Source organism: Triturus cristatus, chromosome 4_2 (assembly GCF_964204655.1).
Source record: "Triturus cristatus chromosome 4_2, aTriCri1.1, whole genome shotgun sequence".
Taxonomy (NCBI): domain Eukaryota; kingdom Metazoa; phylum Chordata; class Amphibia; order Caudata; family Salamandridae; genus Triturus; species Triturus cristatus.
The window spans coordinates 207,408,634-207,423,652 of record NC_140586.1 but is presented as its reverse complement, the minus strand read 5'-3'; the positions used below and the strand labels follow the sequence as shown (position 1 = coordinate 207,423,652).

The 15,019-nt window shown below is 45.4% G+C and overlaps 1 long non-coding RNA gene across 1 annotated transcript in view; it reads right to left on the bottom strand.

Annotated features, from left to right (window-relative positions):
• LOC146833400 (uncharacterized) overlaps positions 1-11,249 on the bottom strand; it is a 94,197-nt gene extending 82,948 nt beyond the window's left edge. The window contains exon 1 of the long non-coding RNA XR_014960583.1: positions 11,035-11,249. This is a non-coding gene — a long non-coding RNA (uncharacterized LOC146833400). The remainder of the gene's footprint in view (positions 1-11,034) is intronic.
• Between the last annotated feature and the right edge of the window lie 3,770 nt (positions 11,250-15,019).

Genomic DNA, 15,019 nt, shown 5'->3' with positions numbered 1-15,019 from the left:
TATAAAGCCAACTAAATGGATGCCACAAGCAAGATTGCTTCAGCTTATGCTAACGGAAATTATTCCAGATTTCCACAACAAGAACACTGCATAGAACAGTAAGAGTAGTCTCAAGCTAACCAGTCACAAGAGTATACCTGCAGCCTAGGAGTGGTCTCTATCCCAATCTCCTTTCCCCCTTGTTGGTGACATCTTGCCAAAACCATAGGCAGATCTTACCGATAGGAGGGCATTGGGAGTTTGCGTCATTTCTGCTCCTGTGGAGAAAACAGGTACCTGACAGATTGAAGTGCTCACGTATTTCTTACACCTGAGCAGAATGGTGGAGAGCTTTAGTTTAAAATTTCTAGGTGAAACATTAGAGGGAATTCAGAGAGAACTAGTGGTAGTCAGGTAGCAAAATAGAAACTTGAGACAAGCTAAACTCACTTCATGTCAAGACACACTAAACCTTAGGGTAAATGAACTGGTGGCAGGGTCCCTTCCTTTGTCTCAATCTGGGCCATCCACTTCCTCACATGAGCAATATCAACGGGCAGTCACACAAGTAGTCCATACGGTATCTCCCCTTATTCCTGTTGCCCCTCCAGAAAGATTCAGTGGGGACCCACAGAAGGCTCAGATTTTTCATCCGCAATGTTCTTTTCATTTCATTTATCAACCCACATTGTTTCCTGATGCTCAGTCCAGGGTGGATTTTGTTTTTTCCTGTTTAAGCAGGGATGTTGCCATCTGGTCTATGCCCTCGGTTGCTAAGAACAACTTATTGTTATGTTTTTGAACATTTTAAAACTGAATTTTTAAGAACTTTTGACAGAAGGAAGATATCTCAGCCAACTGACAACACATTATGGAACTACTTCAAGGAAACATAGTTGGTAGCCTATTTAGTTAATTTTAATGACTTAATAGTGGAAACAAACTGGCCAGAAGAAAAATGGACAGCCCTTTTCTATAGATTGTGTGACAAATTGAAAGACATGTTGGCCCATTTCCCAAACAGGCCTACTGAACTCTCAGCTTTAATTGATTTGGCACTAGAGATTGATTTCAGATGGTCAGAACACAGGGGAGAGAAGAGAAGAAAAGAGAATTCAGACCCAACCCTCCATGATTCGACCGGATTAAAGCTGAAGTGGTGAAGAGTTCCAAAGTATCTTCCGAAATAGAATGAATGTAAATAGGGACAGTTCGGGGTCCCTCGACAAAAGAAGAAACAGAGAAAAGGAAACAGAAGAACCTATGTCTCTACTGCAGAGGTTCTGGACACTTTGTTAAGGAATGCCTTAAAACACCAAAGGGCTCCCTGAAGGGAAACAACAAGAGACATCACTAGACGGAGTTGCTCTGGTGGTTCAGGATTCCAAGATGACTTAAGCTTCCCATTGTGTTGCTTGCTGATCCTAAAGAGCCCTTCTATCTGGAAGCTGATGCGTCTGATAAGGCGATTGGAGAAGTGCTGTCACAATGACATAAAAGTACTGGGCAATTACATCCAGTCACATTCAGATCCCACAAATTAAGTACAGCTGAGATAAATTATACCATCACTGAAAAGGAGCTATTGGCTGTTAAGGATGCTTTTGAGGAATGGCAGCATTATTTGTTGGGAGCTAAACATGTGGTGACTTTATTCACAGATCACAAAAACCTTTAGTTTTTAAGAACTGCAAAAACCTTGACTCCTCAACAATTGCACTGGTACCTTTATTTTACTGATTTTAATTGTGTTATAACTTACTGTCCAAAAAACAAAAATGGGAAAGCAGGTGCTCTGTCAAGAATTCAGAGTGCAACATCAAGTACAGAAGCAACCCATTATTCCTGAATCAAGGATTATCTGTACCATTTCTTTGGTAGATTTTGAGGAGGAGGTCAAAAGGAGTATGAGTCCACACAAGATGATGGCTTGGTTTAACAAGAGGCAGGAGGAGAGATTCACAATCAGGTGTCTTATTATCAAGGAGTGTTGCTTTTACCCACTCAGGAAGTCCAGGAAAAAGCCTTACATGAATGTCACTATCAACCTCTAGCTGGTCATGAGGGTGTCTTTAAAACTTTAGACATAATCAAAAGATATTTTTGGTGGCCAAACATGAACTCCCATGTCAAACAATATGTCACAACTTGCAAGATCCGTGCCAGTGGGAAAACAGTGAGGCAGGCTCCTTCAGGGGTTTCTCCAACCACTACCAATTCCCCCTCACTCTAGGCATACAGTTACCATGGACCTCATAGTTAAATTACCATCTAGTCGAGGCTACTACACCATTTTTAGTATTTGTAGACGCTTTTACAAAGATGAGTCACTTTGTTCAATTAAAAGTGATTCCATCAGCCAAAGAATTAGCCACACAATTTTCTGAACATGTAGTTAAATTTCACGGAGTGCCTAAGATAGTTATTTCAGACAGGGGGTCCCAATTTATTTCACGCTTCTGGAAGGTCTTCATGCAAGAATTGCGGGTGGAAGTCATACATTCAACCAGTTACCATCCTTAAACGGACGGTCAATCAGAAAGAACAAATCAGGAATTGGAACAATATCTCAGATTGTTCCTTCTGAATCAGGAGGGCGAGTGGTCAGAACAATTATGGATGGCTAAATTTCCACATAATAATGCCAAGAACGTTTCTAGAGGGTATTCCCCCTTTTTTCTAAACTGTGGAAAGTACCCCATTCCCTTTATTGGTCAGGGAGAATCTGAGGTTCCAGCAGTTAGTCATCTTATGAAAGAATTAAAACTCCTTCATAAGGTGGCAGAAAAAAATTAACAAAAGCCAAAGAAAAGTATAAGAGACAAGCAAACCATCACAGTAAACAGCCACCTGTATATAAGGGAAGAGATAAGGTTCGGTTATCATCTCGCCACCTTCATTTAAAAGGGAACAGGAAGTTCCAGACACGTTTTGTAGGACCCTATGAAGTAGGAAAGATACTAGGTCCAGTCACAGTAAATTTGAAATTACTTCACCGTACAAGCATACATCGGGTATTTTATGTATCTCAACTTAAGAAAACTGCACCGAACACCAGGATTGCCAAACCTCCAATACCCCTTTTGGTAGATGGACATGTTGAGTATGAAGTTAAAAATGTATTAGGGAAACTTCATTATCTCGTAGATTGGAAAGGTTATGGCCTGAAGAAAGATCTTGATAATGTTCATGCTCCTCGACTTAAAAGGGTGTTCCACACACAGTATCCTTTGAAACCAAGGCCGATAAATCCGCCATTTAGAGGGGTTACTGTCAGAATCAGGCTTAGTGTTTCTCTCATTAGTCATGGGGCAAAGATTAGAGTGTGCACCAAATGTCCAATGATCAGTTAGTTGAGGTGCACTCTAAGATGGCCGTCGTTTTAGTAGAAGAAGTCCAATATCCTCAAGATCTCTTGCAAAAGTTCTCTAAAGTTTGTTGGTGCGCGAGCTCCTCTCAGCACACTTCAATTAGAATTCTGAAGAGATTCGTGTTTCTCTTTGTCATCTCCATTTTAAGTCTGTTCATAGGCTGAACAGTGAAGTAACTTGCAGTGACTGATATCAGGAGTGGCGTCTCTGCTGCCAGTCGTTCCTCCTCGAGCCTGCGCTCTGGAAACCTTGCTTGGTGCAGTGTCTCTGTGTCCCTGGAAGGCTTTTAGAGTTCTGTTGTGCGTGTCACCTCCTGACTGACTTCGGCGCGTGCTCCAACGTTCCATCTGTCACCTGCCAGAATTTACATATACTTCTCGTCCTGAATGAAAATCCCTTTGGGAACTCAGGAATGCTCATAGCAACTGTGTAACTAAAGTGTTGTTTCGTCCGCCCCTTCTTGTAGATTTTCTTCAGCCGTTTCTCACCTTTCCTTTCCTTAAGTATCCCTTTGCTTGTGCTTACCAACCACTGTGTTGAAATTCAGAGACAATAATATTTCTGCACAAAACAATGATAACTCATCGCTCAAATGTGCCACGATAATTACATGTGAAGATATTGAACTAATCCTCTATTTCTTTTGAATTGGAATTTCCAGAACTCTCAAAAGATGTTCTATTGGAGGCTGTGCTGACTTTTCGATATATTACAGCTCTGCAGAATTGTGAAGACTTATGAATCTATAATTGAAGGATCTTCCACAAAAAGTTATAGTTGTATATAAAAACACACTTATAGAAGAGGGGCAAATAACTCTAAGCAGTTAGGTATGTGAAAGGCTTTGATGAAACTATCTTACAGTCTCCATAGAGTATAGGAATGTTACTGTGTTTACATTGCATGTTGTTCATTCCCATTGTGCATTAGGTCCTCTCCTTCAACATCAATCCAGGCACCACATGAACACTGTGTAGAAACATAAGAGTAGACTGAAGCTAACCAGTCACAAGAGTATACCTGCAGCCCAGGAGATGTCTCTTCTCTATCTCAATCCCCTTTCCCCCTTGTTGGTGACATTTCACTGAAACCTTAAGCGATCTTACTGATAGGAGGGCATTGGAAGTTTGCATCACTTCTGCTCCTGTGGAGAAAACTGTACCTGACAGTTGCTAACCACATTACAGACAGGAGAGAGAAGGGCGACTTTGTTGCATTCACCTCTAGGAGACACGAAATTAATTCTGGCAGTTTGGGGCAGGTCAGCATGCACCTGGCCCCTAATGGTCCCTCTCTCTCTGCCTGTGACTTCAGAGTCTGGAGAGTCATTTGCAGAAATGGAGGGTGACTCCTGCTAAGAGCACTCCTCTTTTGATTCGGATTAGTCCACTGTGTACTGGTGTGCCACTCTCCCCAATCTGGAGTGCCTCCTCCAATGGTGCCACCCAACAGCTGTTTTGCTTTCATGCTCCACCTGGTTGGCCGGGGTATAGTTTTAGATCTTTCTTTTCTACCACCCAGTCTCAAGCGGTTCTGGCAAATTTAAAAAGATAGTTCTCAAGTTGTATATGACTTTCAGCCTAGGTAGACACATAAGTATATATTTGATGTTCTTTCATCTTCTGCTTAATGGCCTTGAAGGATTCCCTTTGCTTCTGGACCAAGCAGGTGTAGTCAGGGAAAATTAGTACCCAGGAGGACTGGAATGTTAAGTCTTCAAAGGTTCTTGCCACTCTAAGGATGGCATCCCTATCTCTGTAGTTAAAGACAAGGAAGTGCACCTGGCACGGGGCATTGACCCAGGGCATTATGCATCTTTCCAGGATAAAACAGGGAGAGAGCCTGTCCGGTAGCATCCACGAGGCGATCCAGGTCACAAAATTGTTTTGTGGTGGTCCTCGCAGCATCTTTGGGGAATCTCACAAACCAGAGGTTGTTTGTTCTTCAACTGTCCTCTACATCCTCTACATGCTCCTCCATTGTCTTCCATGTCACCAAAGGGCAACACACCATTATTTTGAGTTCTAGGACTGTGTTCTCCAGTTCAACAATGTGCTCCTCTGCTTCAGAGACATTGTCCACTGAAAAGCGCAGGTCCTGCCAGGGTGGAGTGACATTTAACCCCACTCCGCATATTTGGATTTCAAGTATAGTGCAAGGAGCTTCGATTTGCCTGCAGTATGGTTTCAGTGGAGGATAGAAACCTGCTGCCCACTGCGGGTCTTGTTAGCGGGTGGTGGTGCATCCATGGAGGGTGTTGTCTACCTGTCTCTCTTAGTTTGTGCACTTGATGGAGTAACCCTGTCCTTCCCCATGTTTGCATGGCGTCTGGGTGCTGACACAGTGTCCCTTCTGGGTATCAGAATGGGTGTCCAAGCAGCAATAAGTGCACACCTCCGATGTACCCCGACCCCATCTATGAGGACTGTCAAATAAAGGTGGCCCCTCAGAAGGTTGTAGGGGGGTCAAGGAAGTAGCACCATACCTTCACGGCTCGTTCGGCCACCCAACCGTGCCATCAGATCCAGGAAGCCCATCTCCCTCAAAGCTTTCTTGATCATGGGTCTTTGAGGGGCACCTGGTCTAGGTTTAGGCCTTGCCACAGTGAGGTCTCACGGGAGGGGCGGGGTGGGTCCCCCAGTTGGGCACTCTGGGGATCAGGCACAAGCACCACCCCCAAAGAGCAGCTTGCGCGCACCCGCCCGGCAAGGGCCCAAGTCCTTTGACGTAGGACAGGGGAGGGCACCACCAGGCACAGTGGGGTCCTACTCAGCAAGGCAATGGAGCAGGTCTAGTTCCAGTGCTTCCTCAGTCTGGGCTAGGGCAACGATGTAGAAGGCTAGTAAGTGTAGGCCGCACCTCTCATGGTCCACCGGGATAGTATTGTTTTATGTATTAACTGAAAAGCAGCCTTACATCTCATCCAGTAGGAGTAGTGCTATATAAAATCATGTATAAGGCACATAAAGAAATAGATTGTTTCGAAGAGGGTTTTTTCCGTTTCTTTGGGGGGGAGGGGGCATGACGCTCGTGTTGTTGAGAGAAAAATATTTCAGTATGTTGAATTGATCAATTGGTGCAGACACATTTGAGTCTCTAGTGAGTTGTGCCCTGGCAAGGACTCTTTGGAAGGATTTCTGAAATTACAAGTTAATAGGTCACAAAATGCATTCTACTGTCCCCTATGCCTTTCTGGTACACCTCAGTATGCACTTTTAAAGACCAGATGTTGCTTGAAAAAATACAGCAGTATTCACTACCAACGCTTTAACTAGTCTCGGTTTGAACGGAACTTGCAGTAGTGATCTCTGCTGTACATGCAAAACTGCTTCGCACACCTGAAATCACTGGGTTATTTGGGGAATGGTAGACGAATGTTTGAGTTGAGTTTGAAAGCTGTTGGCGATAGGCATTTGCAATAGAAGGACGTCTTATTGAGGAACATGCTGCCAGTCCTCAGAATATCCAGCACACCGACCAGCCCTCAGAATATCGCTGTACACTCCAGCACACCGATCAGCCCTAAGAATATCGCTGTCCATTTCAGCACACTAACCAGCCCTCAGAATATCGCTGTGCACTCCAACACACTAACCAGGCCTCAGAATATCGCTGTGCACTCTAGCACACCGATCAGCCCTCAGAATATCGCTGTCCACTCCAGCACACCAACCAGCCCTCAGAATATCGCTGTGCACTCCAGCACACCGATCAGCCCTCAGAATATCGCTGTGCACTCCAACACACTAACCAGCCCTCAGAATATCGCTGTGCACTCCAACACACTAACCAGCCCTCAAAATATCGCTGTGCAATCCAACACACTAACCAGCCCTCAGAATATCGCTGTGCACTCCAGCACACCGATCAGCCCTCGGAATATCGCTGTGCACTCCAACACACTAACCAGCCCTCAGAATATCGCTGTGCACTCCAGCACACAGTCTAGCCCTCAGAATATCGCTGTGCACTCCATTACACTGACCAGCCCTCAGAATAACGCTGCCCACTCCAGCACACCAACCAGCCCTCAGAATATCGCTGTGCACTCCAGCACACCGATCAGCCCTCAGAATATCGCTGCCCACTCCAGCGCACCAACCAGCCCTCAGAATATCACTGTGCACTCCGACACACCGACCATTCCTCAGAATATCGCTGTCCACTCCAGCACACCAACCAGCCCTCAGAATATCGCTGTGCACTCCAACACATCCAGCAGTACGAAGATTCATGGATGGGGTAATAGAAGGACCTTTTTAATGAGAATTATGCTACTAGTACTCAGAATATTGCTATTCATTCTAGCATATTAGGTATCCAATTAATGCATTTTAGAATATTCACTGTCCTTTTTGTGACTTTTATTTAGTCCTATGGGTCCTATATCTAAATTATACCAACAACGTGAACAGTTGAATTAATTGCTATGGTGTATAGATTTTAGATGAACTGTTTCAATTCCTCACCTTATTTGAATGATCTATAGATATACTTGAAGAGTTCTTATTTTAATATCAAAGTATGCGTTTTATTGAAAATATTTTTTAAGATGTGTTTTATTAATTGTATTGTAATGGTTTTTATTAACCGAACAATTAATATTGATTGACTGAGGTGACTGCGTATGAGAACGCTTGCTTTGACACATTGCTGTCCGTTCTGCCTTTTCCTTTCTGTGTAAGGGAAGCACACACTGCTCCTGTCTGTACTGAGGACTGGAGGAAGCCATGTGAGGCCATGTTCTCCAAACTGCACCCTCTTTGGCCTTCTGTCGCGACAGGAAGGGAACCCTTTAACCATGACGAGATTAATTTTTACTGATGTCCAGTCCTCGCACTTCGTATAAACAATAAGACTGGGGTGCAAATGAGGATTTTTAGTTCTGGAAATGAGGCAGTCTGCTTTTTAAATAAATCGTATTTTTCAGTTCAGAAGTCGAGTTTGAGAACCATGAGCAGCTGCTGGCTGTGTAGGACTTGGCTAGTGCGAGAGAACCTTACACGCTTACTGTTGCACCATTCCTGCAAGAACCTGCTAATGGTGCTGCTTGAGCTCCACGTCTCGTGGAAAACAAGTTGCAGTACTGCTATTTGTGCTGCAGCTGATCTGTGTGCAAGTGAAGCTCACGCTGATTGGGCTGCACCTGTCCATCAACTCCATAGTACCGGGGTACGACACAGGGATACGCCATCTTGAAGTGAGTCTGGGAATCAGACCTGGGACAAACCATGCGAGAAGGACCGTGACTCACTTTTTGGGTGATCGCTACTTTCGAGGAGCGGCATGTGGGCGGAGCAGCACGTGCATTCGGTCCATATGCCTGAACCGAACCTCCGATAGCACATCCGGCTGCCGCCGCCTTTCTCCCAGCGAGGCTTCCTTCAGTTTCGGTGGAAAGCAGTCTCCTAGGAGGTGGTGGACAGGGGCGTGCAAAATACGGCTTTCCTTGTAGGCTTTTGCCCCTGCGGCCACGTGAGCTCTTCCCAACATTTTGCTGACTCCACCACAATCCGCCTGGCTTGTTGCAACATATCCTTCTCCCCATATGCGCATTACTAAAGCTTTATATAACACTATTATTAACCATGTCCCATAGACAGCGTCTGCCCTCGTTTTGTGTACTGTGAGGTTGGTGCTAGTGCTAGGAGGGATGGCTGCTGGGACTCGGCCTCCCCTCCAAGAGGTGTGTGCTGGGGGCTGCAAGGGTTTGAGTATTTTCTTTGTGCCACAGAGACATTTCTGTTCTGGGTAGAGGGTTTACGAAACCCTTAGTAGTCTATGAAACCCATACCCTTTACTAGCTAGAAAAATACATTTTCTATCCTTGTTTGTGGGATAAAGTCTCTTGCTTGGACTGAGCCCCATTACCTTTTACTTTTAACAGACTTTAATATTAATTTTTAAGCCTACATTTTTATAATCATTACTTGCTAATGAACATAGGAGTAAAACTGTGACACAGTTAAAAAGATCTCTCCTGTTTAAAGGAACTCAACAACAGTGTTTCGTCGATACGTTCTTTCCAGAGCCGGCGCTGGCTTTTCGGAGGGACGAGGCGGTCAAGAAATGTATGAAAGAGGAATGTGACATCACAGCTTGGGTAACTTTCCATGGACAGGGGTGTCCCCTTACAGGTCACTACAAGGAGGTGTGAAGTAGATAGTTCCTTTGGGAATCCTGGCACATGGGGAAGACATATGGCACCAAGCAGTTAAAAATAACTCTGTGACGGTCACAACAAACGCTGTCAGGCCAGACGTTAGCAGATGCCATACAGGAGGAGTGTGCTGAGCAGTGGCTGCTAGTGACATTTGAAAGCGGTGCGGCCTAAAAGTTCAGAATGAGTTCCCTGTGGTGAGTGAGCGAACTCGACGCCATAACGGGGAATCCGCGACAGATGGGGGAGGGGGATTGGGGGAGGTTCTCCCCTCCAGGAAGTTTTAAAAAAAGAGTGGGCAAATGGTGCATTTTCGAACGAATTTGAAAAAACAAGCAGGTTAATAAGGCAATTGTGAAAGTGTACTTATGACATCATTAACAAGATTTTATATGATAATGATGTAGGTAGCTGCTTATTCAGTATAACCAGAGAACTGCATAACAGACTGAGTTAGCAATGCATTGAGTACCTCACAGATTTCTTTATTTATTAATATACCTTTACAAATGAAATCTACTGAGGAAATACAAGTTATTGTGATTTTCCAGTCGGGGCACAATAAGACAGCAAATAATAAACATTAAAAGGCAGTAGGGCACCCTACATGGCACTTTAAGATTCATTCGGGTGATGAAGAAATATGATCTTATCATCTACATCCGGATCCTGCTGGAACTCTACTTAATAAGGAAATATGTATTGCCACGAAGTACAGGTTCGATAATTCATGGGGAACCACTCAAGTGACTGTTCAGAATGGGCAGCCCCCACTGAACCCCCTTGACGCACAGAGCAAAGGAGACCCCAAAGCGCAATGTCTGCTCGAATCATCAAAATAAAGGAACATGTTCAGCACAAAAAAAGCATCCTGTACGAGCAGAGCTGCTCCTTAAAGTTTGTTGGTCCCTTTCATGTACAAACAGATTGAGATGAGAAGAAATGAAGCAAGGTATCCAGTGACCATTAAAGTAAATTATTCGCCATTCACTAGTAATTCACTGTTATCTCTTTAAAAATAAAATTTCTTCAGCTCCCCTAATAGTCCTTCCACTCTTATACTAAGGATGTTTTACTATATTGTCTTTTATTTGCCTTCCACAACAGCAATGCTGAACTAAAAACCCAGTGACTGCCAGAAAAGTAAAAGTAAATGTTCCTGGGTCGAAGGGAGGGGGTTGAAAACGAAAACTTAGCCATATGTTCTAAAAAACACATCACACAGGAGCTATTAAGAACCCCTCAAGGAATACTGCTCACTTAACAAGTACAAGCACAGATATTTATGAGAATATGGCAACACATACACCTTTATAAACTTCAGAAATATTCCCCCGACAACCTAAAATACGAACAATTATTTCAGTCAAATACTGTACGTGCAATTTTAAAACGTTTTCAAAAGTATGTGTGGCTGCTTAAAATGATATGCAAATGGCAATAACAACGTGCACTGAATACACTTATATATTGAAATAAAAGTGTCTTTTCCATGGTCACCAGCTCACTAATTATTAAACTTACTCGTGGAAGCTCTTTTCCCCCTGGATTCCGAGTTTAGGCTGAAGTACAAGTAAGTAGCGAAAGACTTCAATCGCTCGTCGTTTCTCTTATCCACCGTTCCCTGTTGTGCAAGCAAATGTATTCCGTAGCAACCAACACCTGCCTCTTTTCGTGCTGCACGAAAAGGGGAGCGAGAGAGATAGCCTCCTCCCATCCCCATGCAGCCTCGCATGCATACACAGCACCAGAGGCCCCTAGTAACCTAACCACATCTGTAAGCCAATCCAGACGCTGTTCCTGCTGTTACATAGTATAAGAGCATTACCAGGATTGGCTCTGGCAGGCAAACTCGCCGCTCATTGCTGAGACAGGGGGCTGTGGCTTTGATTAACCCTCAACTCATTATTGCGCAGGTGGAGAGACTCTGGGAGGCCTCTAGTGCACATGTCGGGCTGGCCGGAGAAATGCAGTAGTCCAACCTGACATGTGCACTTGGGTCCAGGTGTGTGGGCTAATGACCCCGAGTACTACAGGTTCTGTAAATATTGTTAAGCTCCACCCCCTCAGGCCCGCATGTGATGCACTGGCTTCTGCGGGACCCGCCTATAGGAAGCTGGCTCTGTATCTACAATACCAAAATGAGGTATAGTGTGCACAGAGTCCAGTGGAACCCCAAAAGTATGCAGAGATAAAAGTATATAGCACCTTACTCTCTATTTGTGGTAGTGTGTGTGAGCAGTAAGGCGTTATCAGAGGGTAGTGTTAAGCCTTTGTTGTACACACTCTGGCGGCAAAAGATGTCACACACTGAGAGACTGAACTCAGACCAATTTGTTTGTATATAAAATATTATTTAGTTATATTTATTTTCTAGAACCAAGCAAGCCTGGTACAGGTAAGTGTAACTGGTACTTTTCAAGGCAGGTTGAACAAAACAAGCAAGCTGAATGAAAATGTCTTTGTTATAGGTTTGTAAATCTTTTCAATACAGTGGAAATTACTGTTAGATTACTTTTGATTACTTTTTAGATTACTTTATGGATTACTTTTTCTACTCAGTGTGATATTCCTAGATCTCACACTGGGACATTTCCTAGAGAAGAGGTAAGTAAAGCAGTTTTTAGTTATTTGAAGTTTTTCAAGTTCTCATACAAAACCAACTCCACACGGAAACATTTTGAAGGAAAACAGTCAATGTATTCCTATGGAGAAAAATGAAGTTATTGGTTTGCAGGTAAGTACTTGTTTGTGGGAGTTGGTATTCTGGGGTTAGAACCAGTGTTCCCCCAGGGTCAAGGATGCACTCTTGAAACACCCTCAGCGGCACTAGGGCGGCCGGTGCAGAAAGCTGTGGCCCAATGTTATCACATGTGGGATAGTGGGCCTCCGGTTGGTGGCTGCTCACATGCTGGCCACATGGTTGTGGGAGCAAAGCTCCTGGTGTTGGGCTTAGGGCAAAGTGCGATCTGAGTTAGCACCCAAAGAACACCCGCAGCAGCGCAGAGACGGCTGGGTGCAGGAGGCTGTTTTGGCGTCGGGTGCCCTGTTGTTTTCAATGGGGATTCTCCGGTTGCAACAAAGACTGCAGGCTCGGGGACGAAGATCTTCTAGAGGTGGAGAGGTAAGTTGGGATGCCTGGGGATGCTGGGACACCGTCGGTTGGGCCACTGAAGGCCATGGGATGCCGGGTGCAGGGGTTTCTTTAGGCGTTGGCTTTTCTTACCAGCTCCGGTCGCGGGGGTCCTCCAGAAAGAGACTGCAGGTATCGTTTAAAGAGTCGAGGCAGGTCAGAGATCACCAGATCTCAGGTCAGGATCACCACAGAGACCTCATCGTGGTGTTGGGCCACTTGAACTCGGGCCGTGGGCGTCGGGTGCAGAGTGGTGCAGACATGTACTTTTGGCTGGGACCTGAGTCTGTGGTTGTGCAAATTCGATGCTTTGGCTTGGTAGGCAGGGCAGGTCCTTCGGGTTCTTGAGGCTGCTGGCTGCAGGACACACCGGGATTTCACTGGAGCAGGCTCGAGGTGGGGTCAGGCCGGTAGGGCTGGGGCCAAGTCAGTGGGCGTCCTCCTCCTCTTCTTAGTTTCAGCACAGCTTCTTTGGTCCTTCTTCTTTTCTTCTTCTTGTTGATTCTTTTCTGAGGAGGCAAGGTTCAGGTTTGCCCCTAAATACTAGATTTAGGGACATTACAGGTAAGTAAAAGTTGGGACCAATGGGTCCCTTCCTTGGGGTGGGTACAACCCCTATTATGCCACCCTCCAGTGGGAGTAGGGCATATGCCTCACTCTGGTTGGCTCGGTCCCCCCATCTGCAAGATGGCGGGGATGGAGAGATTTGCTTCACCTCGCCTCCCCCTCCTGAGGGGTGGGGTTGGCAAAGGTGGGCACAACTTCCTTCCTCATTTGGTTTTCCCGCCAATTCTCCTTCCCAAAGTGGGGGTCAGAACCGGTGGGGGCCAGTTGCTTGAAGCAGCAGAGGCCTTGGGAAGCTCACAAAGGCAGCAAAGCCTTTGAAGCCTCCCTTTCGTGGACCCTGCCCGTCCTGGGGGAGGAGGCTTGGCACCTCTTCCAGGGTGTGCATTGTTTCAGACCCCCGAGAGCAGCAGGCTCTCGACCCAGGAGTCCAGAAACATGTCTGGTGGTGGCAGCTGGCGAGCAGCCACTCGGCCTGGACACTAGTGTTAGGTCGTTTTTCACGGGGCATCTCTAAGATACCCTCTGCATGCATTTTTTATTAAACCCCACACTGGCATCAGTATGAGTTTAATGTGCTGAGAAGTTTAATGCCAAACTTCCCAGTTTTCAGTAAAGACATTATGGTGCTGTGGAGTTCGTAATGATAAACTCCCAGCACCATATATGCTTAATGGCATTACTGCACTTACAATGTCTAAGAATTGGCTAAGACACTGTCGGGGTACAGGGCTCATTCACCTGTACCCTCACCACTGGTATAGTGCACCCAGCTAGAGGGGTGGCTGACCTATGCCAGGGCAGTGGGTTGTAGGCATGGCACACAGGGATGTGTGCCATGTCGACTCTTTGTTTTGTCTAGTACCCAGACACTCAGCCTGCAATGGCAGTGTGTGTGTGTGTAAAGGTACAGGGCCTCTAAGGGTGGCACAATAAGTACTGCAGCCTTTAATGGCCTTCCCTGGCCACAATGCTCTTGGTACCTATGGTACCATTTATAAGGGACTGACCTGTGGCTAAAGAGTGTCAATTAGGTTTTGTTTTTAATGCAGTTTAGGGAAATAACATAGGCCCTGGGTACTATGTTTTGCAGGAACCCAGGGCACACTCAGTCAAAGTACATCATCAGTTTGGCAAAAAGTGGGGGCAACCATGCAAAAAGAGGGCACTGTCTTACACCACCTCAGCCTCAGGGGGTCGATACTGCAACCAGCCTGCAGCTGAAGGCTGACTTCCGTGGGCAGAATGGAAAAAACTTAAAAACGTGTAGTAGTTTATTCACATTCAATTGGGGGGAGGGGCAGAGGGCCAAAATATGAGTGGGGCAACAGTCTAAGGGAGGCACCGCCCCTGGTGGCAAGGGGGGCTGGGGTTAATTAGTCACCTGCACTTGTGGTCTTTTTCAAAAGGCTCACCTACTATGTTTTCTAAAACAAAAGCTCTACAGTTCATCACATTGTGACAACTATTCCACAACCACAACCCCCACCAGACTCAGGGCTTGATTTAGATCTTGGCGGTCGGGTTACTCCGTCACAACAGCGACCAATATCCCATCAGCCGAAATATATATCCCATTATATTCTATGGGTTATATATTTCAGCGGACGGCATATCTGTCACTGTTGTGACGGAGTAACCCATCTGCCAAGATCTAAATCAGGCCCTAAACTTTACTAATCCAACTTTTGCCCTATTTCTTTTGCTGCTTTATTCATGCTTATTTTCCCCACCTAGTTCCACTCACTGATTTCTTCAATTCAAAACTATGGATACCACCTCGACCTCTGTCCCACAGCTCTGATAAAATAC